The 12,698-nt window shown below is 40.2% G+C and overlaps 1 protein-coding gene and 1 non-coding gene across 9 annotated transcripts in view; one reads left to right on the top strand and one right to left on the bottom strand.

The window, feature by feature from the left end:
* Nucleotides 1-12,698, bottom strand: part of MID1 (midline 1) — a 371,359-nt gene that overhangs the window by 194,861 nt on the left and 163,800 nt on the right. The window lies entirely within an intron of this gene.
* LOC130842730 (U6 spliceosomal RNA) lies at nt 9,840-9,946 on the top strand. The gene has a single exon (XR_009050530.1). It is a non-coding gene; the product is annotated as a U6 spliceosomal RNA (small nuclear RNA).

Below are 12,698 nucleotides of genomic sequence, written 5' to 3'. Positions count from 1 at the left end.
AAAGACGGAGTTGGTGCAATTAGGCTTCCTGACTTCAAACTATACTACAAGGCCACAGTGATCAAGACAGTATGATACTGGCACAAAAATAGAAAGGAAGATCAACAGAGCAGAATAGAGAACTCAGAAGTAAACCCAAGCATATATGGGCAGCTTATCTTTGACAAAGGAGGCAAGAATATACAATGGAAAAAAGACAGCCTCTTCAATAAGTGGTGCTGGGAAAATTGGACAGCAACATGTAAAAGAGTGAAATTAGAACACTTCCTAACACCATACACAAAAATAAACTCAAAATGGATTAGAAACCTAAATGTAAGGCCAGACACTATAAAACTCCTAGAGGAAAACATAGGCAGAACACTCTATGACACACATCAAAGCAAGATCCTTTTTGACCCACCTCCTAGCATAATGGAAATAAAATCAAGAATAAACAAATGGGACCTCATGAAACTTAAAAGCTTTTGCACAGTGAAAGAAACCATAAACAAGACAAGAAGACAACCCTCAGAATGGGAGAAAATACTTGCCAACGGAGCAACGGACAAAGCATTAATCTCCAAAATATATAAGCAGCTCATGCAGCTTAATACCAAAAAAGCAAATAACCCAATCCACAAATGGGCGCAAGACCTAAATAGACATTTCTCCAAAGAAGACATGCAGATGGCCAACAAACACATGAAAAGATGCTCAACATCACTAATCATTAGAGAGATGAAAGTCAAAGCCACAATGAGGTATCACCTCACACCAGTTAGAATGGCCATCATCAAAACATCTGGAAACAATAAATGTTGGAGAGGGTGTGGAGAAAAGGGAATTCTCCTGCACTGTTGGTGGGAATGTAAGTTGGTACAGCCACTATGGAGAACAGTTTGCAGATTCCTTAAAAAACTAAAAATGGAACTACCATATGACCCAGCAATCCCACTACTGGGCATATACCCAGAGAAAACCATAATCCAAAAAGAAACATGTACCGTAATGTTCATTGCAGCACTATTTACAATAGCCAGGACATGGAAGCAACCTAAATGCCCATCAACAGATGAATGGATAAAGAAGATGTGGCACATATATACAATGGAATATTACTCAGCCATAAAAAGGAATGAAATTGAACTATATGTAATGAGGTGGATAGACCTAGAGTCTGTCATACAGAGTGAAGTAAGCCAGAAAGAGAAAACAAATACCATATGCTAATTCACATATATGGAATCTGAAGAAATGGTACTGATGAACCCAGTGACAGGGCAAGAGTGGAGATACAGATGTAGAGAATGGACTTGAGGACACAGGGCTGGGGTGGGGGGTGAAGGGGAAGCTGGGGCGAAGTGAGAGAGTAGCATAGACATATTTACATTACCAACTGTAAAATAGCTAGTGGGAAGTTGCTGTATAACAAAAGGAGATCAACTTGATGATGGGTGATGCCTTAGAGGGCCAAGACAGGGAGCAGGGGAGGGAATCACAGGAGGGAGGGGATATGGGCATATATGTATAAATACAGCTGATTCACTTTGGTGTACCTCAAAAACTGGTACAAGAGTGTAAAGCAAATATATTCCAATAAAGAGCTTAAAAATATAAAAGTACAAGCAATTAATAGTAATGTATCAATGTTAATTTCTTAGTCCCAACAAATGTAGCATCGTAATGTAAAATGTTAACATCAGGGCAAGCTGGGTGAAGGGTAAGTGGGAACTCTCCGTGCTATCTTTGCAACTTTTCTGTAAATCTAAAAATGTTCTGAAATCAAGATTTTATTTTTTAGAAAGTACAAAAATTAATATGGGAGAATACACTGAGGGGAATTGGGAAAGGATGGACAAAATTCTCTTACAGAAAAAAGGATTACTAATAGGCCATCATTCATTGTTGGTTGTTATGTATGGGGCACTAAACTATATACCTTAACATTGACCCTTTAAGTGCAGTGATAAAGGAATACTGTTGCTGTTGCTACTCTACTCTGATTAACAAAAGAACCAATTCTTAAGGAAAAAAATCCCAGACATGTGATGCTTAAATTTCAGGAGGAAAACTTTCCTTTATCCTTCCTCTCTATTATCTGTTATTTTCTCCTTCCCTGGTGGTTTTTTTTTTAATATTTCTTTATTTATTTGGTTGTGCTGGGTCAGTTGCAGTTGGCGGGCTCCTTAGTTGTGGCATGTGAACTCTTAGTTGCGGCATGCATGTGGGATCTAGTTCCTTGACCAGGGATCATACCTGGGCTCCCTGCATTGGGAGCCTGGAGCCTTAACCACTGCACCACACAGGAAGTCCCTTCCCTGGGGTTTTAGGCCCACTCCAAACCCTATCTCTATCCCTTCCCTCCATGACATCTCTTTGTTGTTACTCATATGTTATTACACAATTGTAGGGAATAATTGAATGTACAATTATTTCAATACTCAAAATATTTGAATTTAGAGACAATAAAAACCAATACTCAAATTTTTAAATTTGGAGACCTCTAATACATATTATTTTCCATATGAGAAAGAAAGGATGTGGTTGACGTGCTAACCCTAGTTAGAGCCAACCTCAGTCTGGCCACGAGGCCCCACTGTGAATTCTCTGGACTTGATGAGCTCCTCTTCAGCATTTGTCAGGTAACCTAATTAGGATCTCAGCTATTTTTAGCTCCAGAACAGGGTCCGAGGTTCCCATGACAGTCACACGGCACAATTTCCAAGCGTGACACAAAAACATCATTCCCTTCCATACCCAGGAAGTGGAAGATGCACAGGTGACAAGCGTCAACAGTAGGTCTCCACAGCCCGGTTTCCTTCCAATTCCACTGAGACTCACTGTCTGTACCACTCCTTTAACTATTGATCCTCATCTAGTTGGCATTAGCTTCTCTGTAGCTATCAGCATTATTGAAGGCAGACATCTCTTTTGAACTTCTTCACAGACTTTGTGGGTATGACTGCAGAGCACCTTGCTCTCAGGCTTTGTAACCACAGCAAGTACAGAGATGAGGTAGTGCCATGTGTTTGAAAGCCCCAGGGAACAGGGAGTCAGGAGCGCTGTCTCTGATTCTGCCACCAGCAAGCTTTGTGCATTCCAGGGCAACCTGATTCACTTCTCAGGGTCTCAAAGTCTTCAGAGGGGGTAGCAAGTGGTTGGACTTGACTCAGATAAACCACTAGGTTTTACTGAGCACCGTACTCGATGCCTTTTGGGTACCATGTCATTCCTCTCATTGCCACCTCTTCCTCCAGCCGTGGCCATGGTGACCATTTCTACATGGGCTTCTACCAGTTTGCCTTGGGTGTGACAGACCGCGTCTTGCCTCTGGGTGTACCAAGGGCCTCTCGATTCCTGCCTTAGGCTTTTCTGACAGGGCGCGGCCCTCCTGTATCTCAGCTCTCCTGGATGCACAACTGGAAGTACCAGGAGCCGGCTGTCAGGGGCCACCCGAAACTGCTGGGGCACAGGAGCCTCTTGTCCCAAAGATGAGTTCTGAGACACACTTGATAAGCTCCTCAAAACAGTCCCTGGGATAAACCGCCATTGCCCATGGGAGGAGCCAAGTTGATAATGCCCTTGGCCAGCTTTCTCACTATCTCCATGACTCCCTCCCCGCCACCGCCCCACCCCTCTCGTCACTCTCTGCTGCTCCCTGAGACCACTTCCCATACAGACTTCCTGCAAGGAGGCTGTACTTCAGGATCCGCCCTGGGGGGGATCCAGGCTAAGACAACAGCCTACTCTACATCAGACGTTGTCATCCTTTCCTGCTCTAAATTCGGATGGTTCCGCAATTACTTGCTGGAAGACTTCAGTTCTGCCCAGTGGTTCTTATAATAAGAACAGGCTGGGAAGAGGCTGAGTGGCCAGGATAACCGAAAATTACTTCCAGCTTTTTGCCTGACTTTGAGAGGCCACTGGGCATAAGGTTCTGATACAGTCCCAGGGTGTATTTGGCTACATCACATGGTGACCTAATATAAGTGGAAAGGAAATATAACAGAGAGTAATTTAAACAGAAATAGGCTAATGAGGAAGACCCAGAAATGGCTCTTCTTTCTTTCCAGTCCCTGATGTGAAGCAAAATGTTAAAGGAAGGACGTTTCCACCTGCATTTCTGCTCAGAACGAAAGGTTTAAAGTTCAGGAGAAATTTTTTTGAAAAAGCACATTTTTGCAAGCTGCCAAAAAGTGAGAGAAGTGTGCTATCTCTCCATTTAGAACAGAACCAAGGGACATTTAACCATTGTTGCCAGGGGAGGGAGAGTATTTTTGGTAAATCAAGTCTGGAAAATAAATGCAGCAGTCTCTCTTTTCTAAATGGCAAGTTTTCTCTGAATCTTGAAAATACTACTATATATTGTGATTCTTTGAGAGGGACACTCAGAAAGCAGCATTCCCCTAATTTATTTCGCTACAGGTCTTTTTCCAGAACAAGAAGGTATGGAATAGGCTTAGAGAAGTAAAAGGAAGGCTGTCTTTTTTGCATGCTTTGAATGTCCTAATTGGAGGATGTAATAGGTCAATACTTGAGGCTTCTTCTCTCACTATGATCTTGATATAATACTACTGGATAAGATGCACAAATGACCTGGGCTTTGCCCGGTGAATTAGGGTTTTTACGGCATTGCCCACTTCACCTGCATCCTTCAATCTAAACAACAATCTGGGAGGTAGATAGAATAGGGGTCCTTACTATTTAGTAGAGGAAATCAACGTTCAGCCTTTGCCCACGTTTAAATGATAGAGGAGGCAGAGCCAGGATATAAGATCTAAGTCTTCTCCTTCCCGACCCAGGATGCTTCTTACCCCCACCATACCTATATTTTGACATTTTCATTAATTTGTTTAGCTTATCATTGTATAAAAGAGGAACCATTTTGCACTTTTACTTGTTATTTGGTCTTTTCCCAATAGTACTTCCACAAAATGAAATATATGAGGTTGGGAAGGGTCAAAATCATCTCTGGAAAACTGTTGAGAGTATTGTGTGTCTCCATTCAACTTCAAACGGAGAATTCGACTCTGGAAAGGTTGATGCAAAAAAAGTGCTAATTTTTTTTTTTTAAAACAAACTTGAAAGGTAACAGATGATAAATTTGAAACAGAAGAATCAAAGGCATTTACTACCCACATTATCAAAAACAAACAGGTTATAATTTGTGTGTGGGGGGGGGTAGTTGTGGGCTTAAGGATGCATCTGATTCCACGCTCACCACAGCATGTAGCGAGCCTCATCAGAACAATCCCGTCCCTTTGTGTAGGTAACAATGGAAAATGTAGTCAGTGCCATTCAAGTGTGGTCCTGGGTGAAATCACCGGGCATCAGCATGGTCTTATGTGCAGGTAAAAGAGAAGCAGAATTATCACAAATGACTCAGCCATGTTCTCCATTCCTCATTTTAGGGATCTCCTCCAGTTGTCAAAATTTACTTTTCCTTTCATCTTATACACATCACTGTGGGCCTCTCATCTTTATGAAAACATACTGAGCAAAATTCCTCAATAATCTCCAGCCACAGGTTCTAACTATTCTAGCTATGATTTTATTTTTACCTTCACCTCTGGCAGAAAAATATGAGATCCCACTGCCATAAGCATTTCAAAGAGTTCATACATGCACTTATGAGCAGCATAAAAAAGATTTCTCTGAGGCTTTTCCTCTATTTGAGCATATGTTTTTGCAGCTATGCTTTTGTTACAGTACCTCAATGACTATGTAACTTTGGGTAAGTCTCTGCTTCAGTTTCTTCACCTACCTCTAGGGTTAAGGTAAGAATTAAACATAACCAATCATTAAGTAGGGTACAAACGTGAAGTCTACTATTGTTTTCTTTTTTTATTGAAGTGTAGTTGATTCACAATATTGTGTTAGTTTCAGGTGTATAGCAAAGTGACTCAGATACACACACACATATATATACATACATACATATATATACATATATATATATATATATACATATATACTTTTCTAGATTCCTTTCCCATATAGGTTATTACAAAATATTGAGTAGAGTTCCCTCTGCTATACACAAGGTACTTGTTGTTTATCTATTTTATATATAGTAGTGTGTATCTGCTAATCCCAAACTTCTAATTTATCCCTCTCCCTCTAATATTCTACAATATAAGACACTGTGCTACCCACTGGAGATTCAAGGCTCTGTAAGAGGCTCTTTTCCCTTGACAAGTTCATAATTCATTGGGTGAAAACCAAAAACCAAGTAAGCAAGTACGATGTATCATAATATTGTGATCAACAGTCTATAGACTATTAAGCAATGATATGTATAGCTATACACTAACCTGCCCATCAGAAAATTCACTTGTAGTCCTGCCCCCACCCTTAACCAGCTGTATAAGCTGGAAAAACCAATTAACCTGTTTGGGACTCAGTTTATCCATCTGTAAAGTGAGGGTTGAATTAAATAATCTCCAAAGTCCTTTGATTCAAACCCATGCTCCAGCATTTCTTGTTTTATCTCTCATTTCTTATACTTATTAGAGGCGAGATTGGATCTGGAAGACACTGTTGGTTGACCACCTATAGCCATTGCCCCTTCATCTTGGCTAACAGCACGCTCCCCCAAGTTTTGTCAGATCTAGGGCACCAACATATTCAGGGAGGTGTGCTCTCCTCAACTTCAAGGGATGAAGTGGAAAGTCAAAGCCACACACAAAAAAAAGGGTGTGTGTGTGAAGAGTAACTCCACTTCCTGCCTTTGGATACAAGGGAATGAGGAGGTGATGCTTGGAGCTAGGGCAACCATCTTCCAATTACTTGTTGATGTAAGCTGACTCACTGAGGATGCAGAATGGAAAACTGAGACGCATTAGGATTCTTGACGACACTGTCATGACAAGAAATTCATCAGTCCTGGAACTGTGCTTGAATTTGTGTGTGAGAGATTCAAAACAAACAAACAAACAAACAAACAAAAACAAAAAGAAGACAAAGAAGAAGAAAGAAGAAAATCTGTGTTGTTCAAGCCACCCAAAGTGCCCAAATAAAAACATGTGATCTGAAAAGCTGAATTATAGTACTTTGAAATGTTCACTAACCACAAGCCAAATTTAATATTGTAAGAAAGAGAATTCATTTCAGACCAATAAGAGGATAAGATGAGTGATTCAAAGAAAGAAAAGCCCCTTAACAAATCTGATCTTTAATTTCCTCGTCTGTAAAATAGAATCCAAAGTATATCTACGTCACTGAAATGGTAAGGGCATGGTAAGAATCCACTAATTATTAACTGTTCTATTATACATGAGAAAGCTGGTGTGGCAGAGACTGCTATACAACCAGCAAATCCTGTTATACTTTGTTTTTCTTCCTGAACACACAGGAAGACCATTTTTCCCCCAGTTTCCCACGTGAATAGGTCTCGATCATGTGACTGAATTCTGGGTTGTGGGAAAAAGTGATGCAATCTGCTTGCGGCCTGGCTCTGGTTAATATCCCACGTGATCCTCCTGCTGGCTTTCCCAGTGTCATATTACTGTTGAATTTCAAGGCATGAGACCAAGTCTTCATATTGGCCACTAGATGGACATTGAGTAGTTTTATTAAAATATCTAACAAGATTTACTTAAATTTACAACGATCTCCTTTCACTCATGTTTTCTGCTTTCCATTTAAAAATGAAAGGCAAGTTAATAATTAAGAAAGCTAGCTCAAAATCTATATTAAATTAAATATGGGGAAATGGCCTTAAAAATACCAGATAAAGTCTGCAGTATCCACGGACAAATTCTTCCCAGGGAAGCAAAGCAGCTACCCCTCTAAGTAGGTGCATATAAGTAGGTATTATTTATACCTAAATATCAACTAGAAAGAATGCCTGTAAAGAAAATGATGTCCTTAGGCACATACATTTTTTGTCCTTTTCTCAAGCACAGCCTAGACATCTTATCTTCTCCTGCAGCTTTTAATACGCACTCTGCATTTCCACTCATCTGGCAGGGCTGGTTTAAAGGAAAATGTGGGGTTGTGGGAAAATGCCAAAGGAGAAATCCACCTCTCCTTGTAGCTGAATCACATTTACCACGAGATATGAGCAAGTAAACATGTGTGCCTGCTAATGGCAACATAGTTTTCGTTTTATGAGTTGTATCATGTTTATAGCAACTCTTCTTTTTGTAAGCAGGCACAATAACAGAATTACAGTCTTCATCCAGCTAAGTAAAAACAATGCCATGAAAATAATTTCTAAATATGTTACCTAGAAGATAAAGAAGTCTCTAGCATTTTCCAAAGAACCCTAGCTGGCATTATAATTTTTTTTGGCTGCACCGTGTGACATGTGGGATCTTAGTTTCCTGACCAGGGATTGAACCTACACCCCCTGAAGTGGAAGTGTGGAGTCTTAACCACTGGATTGCCAGGGAAGTCTGTGCCACCATAATTTTTTAATGTGAACCATGTAACGTGGAAATACTATTAACATAAGAAATGATTTAAAATTTTTAGCTTAATGAAAAGTAATGTACACTCGCATTTGAGTTTGGTTTTGCATTTCACTTGAAACAGGGCTTAAATATGAATTTACTGATTTCGATATATCTTGACTTTGAAAACAGTAAGTTTTAAACATTTACTCCTAATGGATCCACCTCACTGGATGATTGAAAAGAAGTCCTCTTTAGCAATGGTATGCACTTTGTATTACAATATAATAATAATAGAAATAAAGCGCACAATAAATGCAATGCACTTGAATCATCCCCAAACCATCACCACACCCTTCCATGGAAAAACCGGTACCTGGTGCCAAAAAGGTTGGGGACCACAGTATTAAAAGAAGTATATATTAAAAGAAACTGCAAAGAATATAGAAACTGCATTCATGTTTAAGATAAGATTATGAAAACAAAAGATGTCAAAGAGCGTTCACTGGAAACTAAACCCCCTATCACTTGGGAGTAAAAGGTCATACCTCTCTGTTGATAGGGACAGTTTAGTGGAAATTTTTCAAAAGCCCTGTACTAGTTATTTGGTCAAGTCACTTATCTCCAGCTTGATTTTTGCCGCAAGAGTTTCACATCTAAGTGAGTGTTTTTGAACACATCCAGGGACAGGAAACTCATTCCCTTTCTTGCAATCCCTTCTACAGTTGGACAGCTCTATAAGTCAGAAGATACACTGTCAGGGTAAGTAAATTTAGTTGTTACAAAAAGAGACCCCAAATCGCCATGGCTGGACACAACAAGGATTTATTTCATGTTCATGTCACAGTCCAACATGGAGTTCCTGTCCCATTTCCTCTCATGCACCCAGGCTCCTTCCACCCACCATCTTCTAGGGCCTCAGAGTTTTCCCCTGGGTCTTCTGTACCTGGTAGGCAGGCAGGCAAGGGAACAGACAACATGTGGAAGATCTGGCAGGAGGCTTTAGAGGTCAGGCCTAGAAGTACCATACATCAATCCCACCCACATTTTATTGGCCTGACATAGGCACATGGCCCCACCTGACTTACAAGGGGGTTCAGGACATATAGTGTATCAGGGTCCCAAGGTTGGAGACGAGCTCACAGATATTTGAGAGCACAAGCAGTGTCTGTTAAGGAAAGCCATCTTTCCAGTGAGCTAACATGTTTCTTGCAGTAGCTTCTACCTATAGGACCCAGCTTAACCTTGAGTAATATTGACTAAGTTTAATTCTGTTTTTGTACAACAGCCCAACAGATATTCAAAGATAGTCGTTAAGCCTCTTGGTTCATTTGCTGTTAGGCTACTCCTCCAATTAGTCAACTTGTTCTCATATGGTCTGTTTTTATGTCCCCACACGATCTTTTGTTTTTCTTAGCTCCAATTGTTCTATAGCTTGAATAAAAACTAAATGATACTGCAGTGCTCGCTTCAGCAGCACATGTACTAAAACCGGGATGACACAGAGGAGAGTAGCATGGCCCCTACGCAAGGATGACACACAAATTCATGAAGCGTTCCATATTTTTTAAGTGGATGGACCTAGAGACTGTTATTCTGAAGTAAGTCAGAAAGAGAAAAGCAAATATTGTATAATATTGCTTACATGTGGAATCCAGAAAGATGATACAGATGAACTTATTTACAAAGAAGAAATAGAGACACAGACCTAGAGAACGGACATATGGATACCAGGATGGGGAAGTGGGGAGTGGGATGAATTGGGAGACTGGGATTGACATATATACACCCTTGATACTATGTATAAAATAGATAACTAATGAGAACCTACTGTATAGCACAGAGAACTCTACTCAATGCTCTGTGGTGACCTAAATGGGAAGCAAATCCAAAAAAAAGGGGGATATATGTATACATAGAGCTGATTCACTTTGCTCTACAGCAGAAACTAACACAACATTGTAAAACAACTATACTCCAATAAAAATTAATAAAAAAGTTACTGCAATAGTGATCCTACCTTGACATATTGTAAATTTATTCCTGTAAATTAACATTGCATTAGGCACTGTTAACTCATGTTGAATTTACTTCCCTAGCAGCTTTTACCCATGGCTGCCAAGCTACATTTCTTCCTTTTTGCACTTAGTTTACTGATGGAAGGGTTGATACTGTATTCATTTCATGTTGTTGGATTTGAATACTGTGACTAGCCTAATCAGAACACTTCTGCTCCTGTCTGCCCCATCTCTGGCCCTTTAAACACGTGACCATCCCTAAAAGCAAGTGAGCATTTCAGAGCCAGCCATAAACACAGCCAGATGCTCAGACCAAAATCTTTGTGGTGATCCAATCTTTGTTTCTTTCTCTCAAATCTGACATCCAATTCATTGGGAAATTCTGTCAGTCTCACCTTCAAAACACCCAGAATCTGATGACCTCTCACTACATCCCACTGCTCTGGTCCAAGCCACTGCCATGTTTTGAATGCATTCCTGCTGTAGCCTCCTAAGGTGTGCCTGCTTCTGCCCTGCGTGTTCGCCCTGCACCCCATCCCCAGCCTGTTTAAAGCTGTCATTCTTTTGATCTCCTCTGCTCAAAACTCTTCAATGGCTCCCTTTCTCACACTGAGTAAAAGCCAAAGTCCACGCAATGCCTACAAGCCTCTACAAGGCCATCACGGCTGTGATCTCGTCTTCTCCCAGTCTCCCCTGACTCACACTGCTCTAGCCGCTCTGAGCCCCTGGCAATCCATGACAGACACCTCGTGCTCCAGTGTCAAGGCCTTTGCACTTGCTGTTCTCTCTGCCTCGGGTTCTCTCCCCCAGGAGAACAGCATGATTTGCACTTTTACTTCTTTCAGGTCTCTGTTCAACTTCTATCTTTTCCGAAAGGCCTTCCAAGACACTTTATATGACAGGACAACCTCCTCGCTGCTTTCTCTTTCTGGAGCTTTGTCTTCACAGCATCTCTCACTACCTGGCATATTAGACACTTGTTGGTTTATTGTCTGTCTCTGTACATTAGAATATTCGCCGACTGGGGACAGGGGCTTGTTTGACTTCTGTAGCCTCAGCATTCAGAAGAGAGCCAGACATGTTGTGAGCACTCAGGAAGATTTGCCGAGAGAGGTATGAACACTTTACTGCCCTCAGCTTCCTGCTTCGCAACACCCCCCGCCCCGCCCCCTGCCACCGCCTGCCACCTGCCAGGTCCCTTGGCTTCATGCGCTCTTTTCACAGCGAGGTTACCTCCTGGCCCTGCAGTTTGTGCTTCAAGTATGAGCTATTTTTCCAGCCTTCAAATGTGTAAATTAACAAATAAAATGTAAGCTTAATTAAAGCACTAACTAGTTTAGAGTCTAAGTTAACTTGGGCAAGACCAATTCAGTAATTCTTGTGTTTTATTCCTGCCTTCTGACTTAGAAATCAACCCCCACACAATAACCAAAATTCTCTCTAAAATATATTTTCAGCACTAGGCATTGTTAATGCAAAACTCAGCAGACCACATTTCTCAGAAAATATTTGCTCTTAACAATGGGGGATATGGTCTATACCTGCCTTAACGTTTCTTATACTTCATTGACTAAAAAGGTAGAAATAGAAACCTACATTTCTTTTCTTAAAAAAGAGGAAAACATTGCTTTTCTGATGAAAAATCCAAGAATTGAAACTGAAAAAGGAAACTGTCAAAAAATTCCCCCCAATATGAAAACACAACAAAATTTAATTATTTTGTTGATGGAGGTTAAAAAAAAAAAAAAGACAATGGTAAGTTTTAAGGCCTTTTGCCAAAATCTAGTGTCATTCCCAGCCATACCTTTTAAGGTTTTGCTCCATGGGAATGCAAAAGAACATTATTGAAAAATTTGTTGTGTAATTTGTCCCTGCCAAGCATTCTCCTTAAATAACAGAAAATTCTACCAATGTTGTAATAGAACTGTTCTTTAGCTTCAATTAACCAAAGCCCTTAGTGAAGCAGTATAAAGATCTATGTATCATTTCTACATATGTCATTCAGACAATGAATATTTATGGAGAGCATTCTTTTTTTTTTTTTTTTTTTTTTTTTTTTTGAGAGCATTCTTATACACAGAGTTTGAGAAGAAAAAAAGATCATTCTCAGCAGAGACAGTTCTAGCAAAGATGGAATTTCTGCTGGGTCAACTGAATCCTAGTGCATCTAGATAGAGACATCAATATAGTTATAGTTACATGTAGACATAAATATAGCAGCAACCAAAAGGAATTTGGTCTTATTCTAATAAATGTATTCATGTATTTCCTCTACCTTGAAAATATAATCTAATAGAGAAAA

Source organism: Hippopotamus amphibius, chromosome X (assembly GCF_030028045.1).
Source record: "Hippopotamus amphibius kiboko isolate mHipAmp2 chromosome X, mHipAmp2.hap2, whole genome shotgun sequence".
Taxonomy (NCBI): domain Eukaryota; kingdom Metazoa; phylum Chordata; class Mammalia; order Artiodactyla; family Hippopotamidae; genus Hippopotamus; species Hippopotamus amphibius.
Note: the sequence above shows the minus strand (reverse complement) of the source record. Positions and strands in the feature narration are given on the sequence as shown.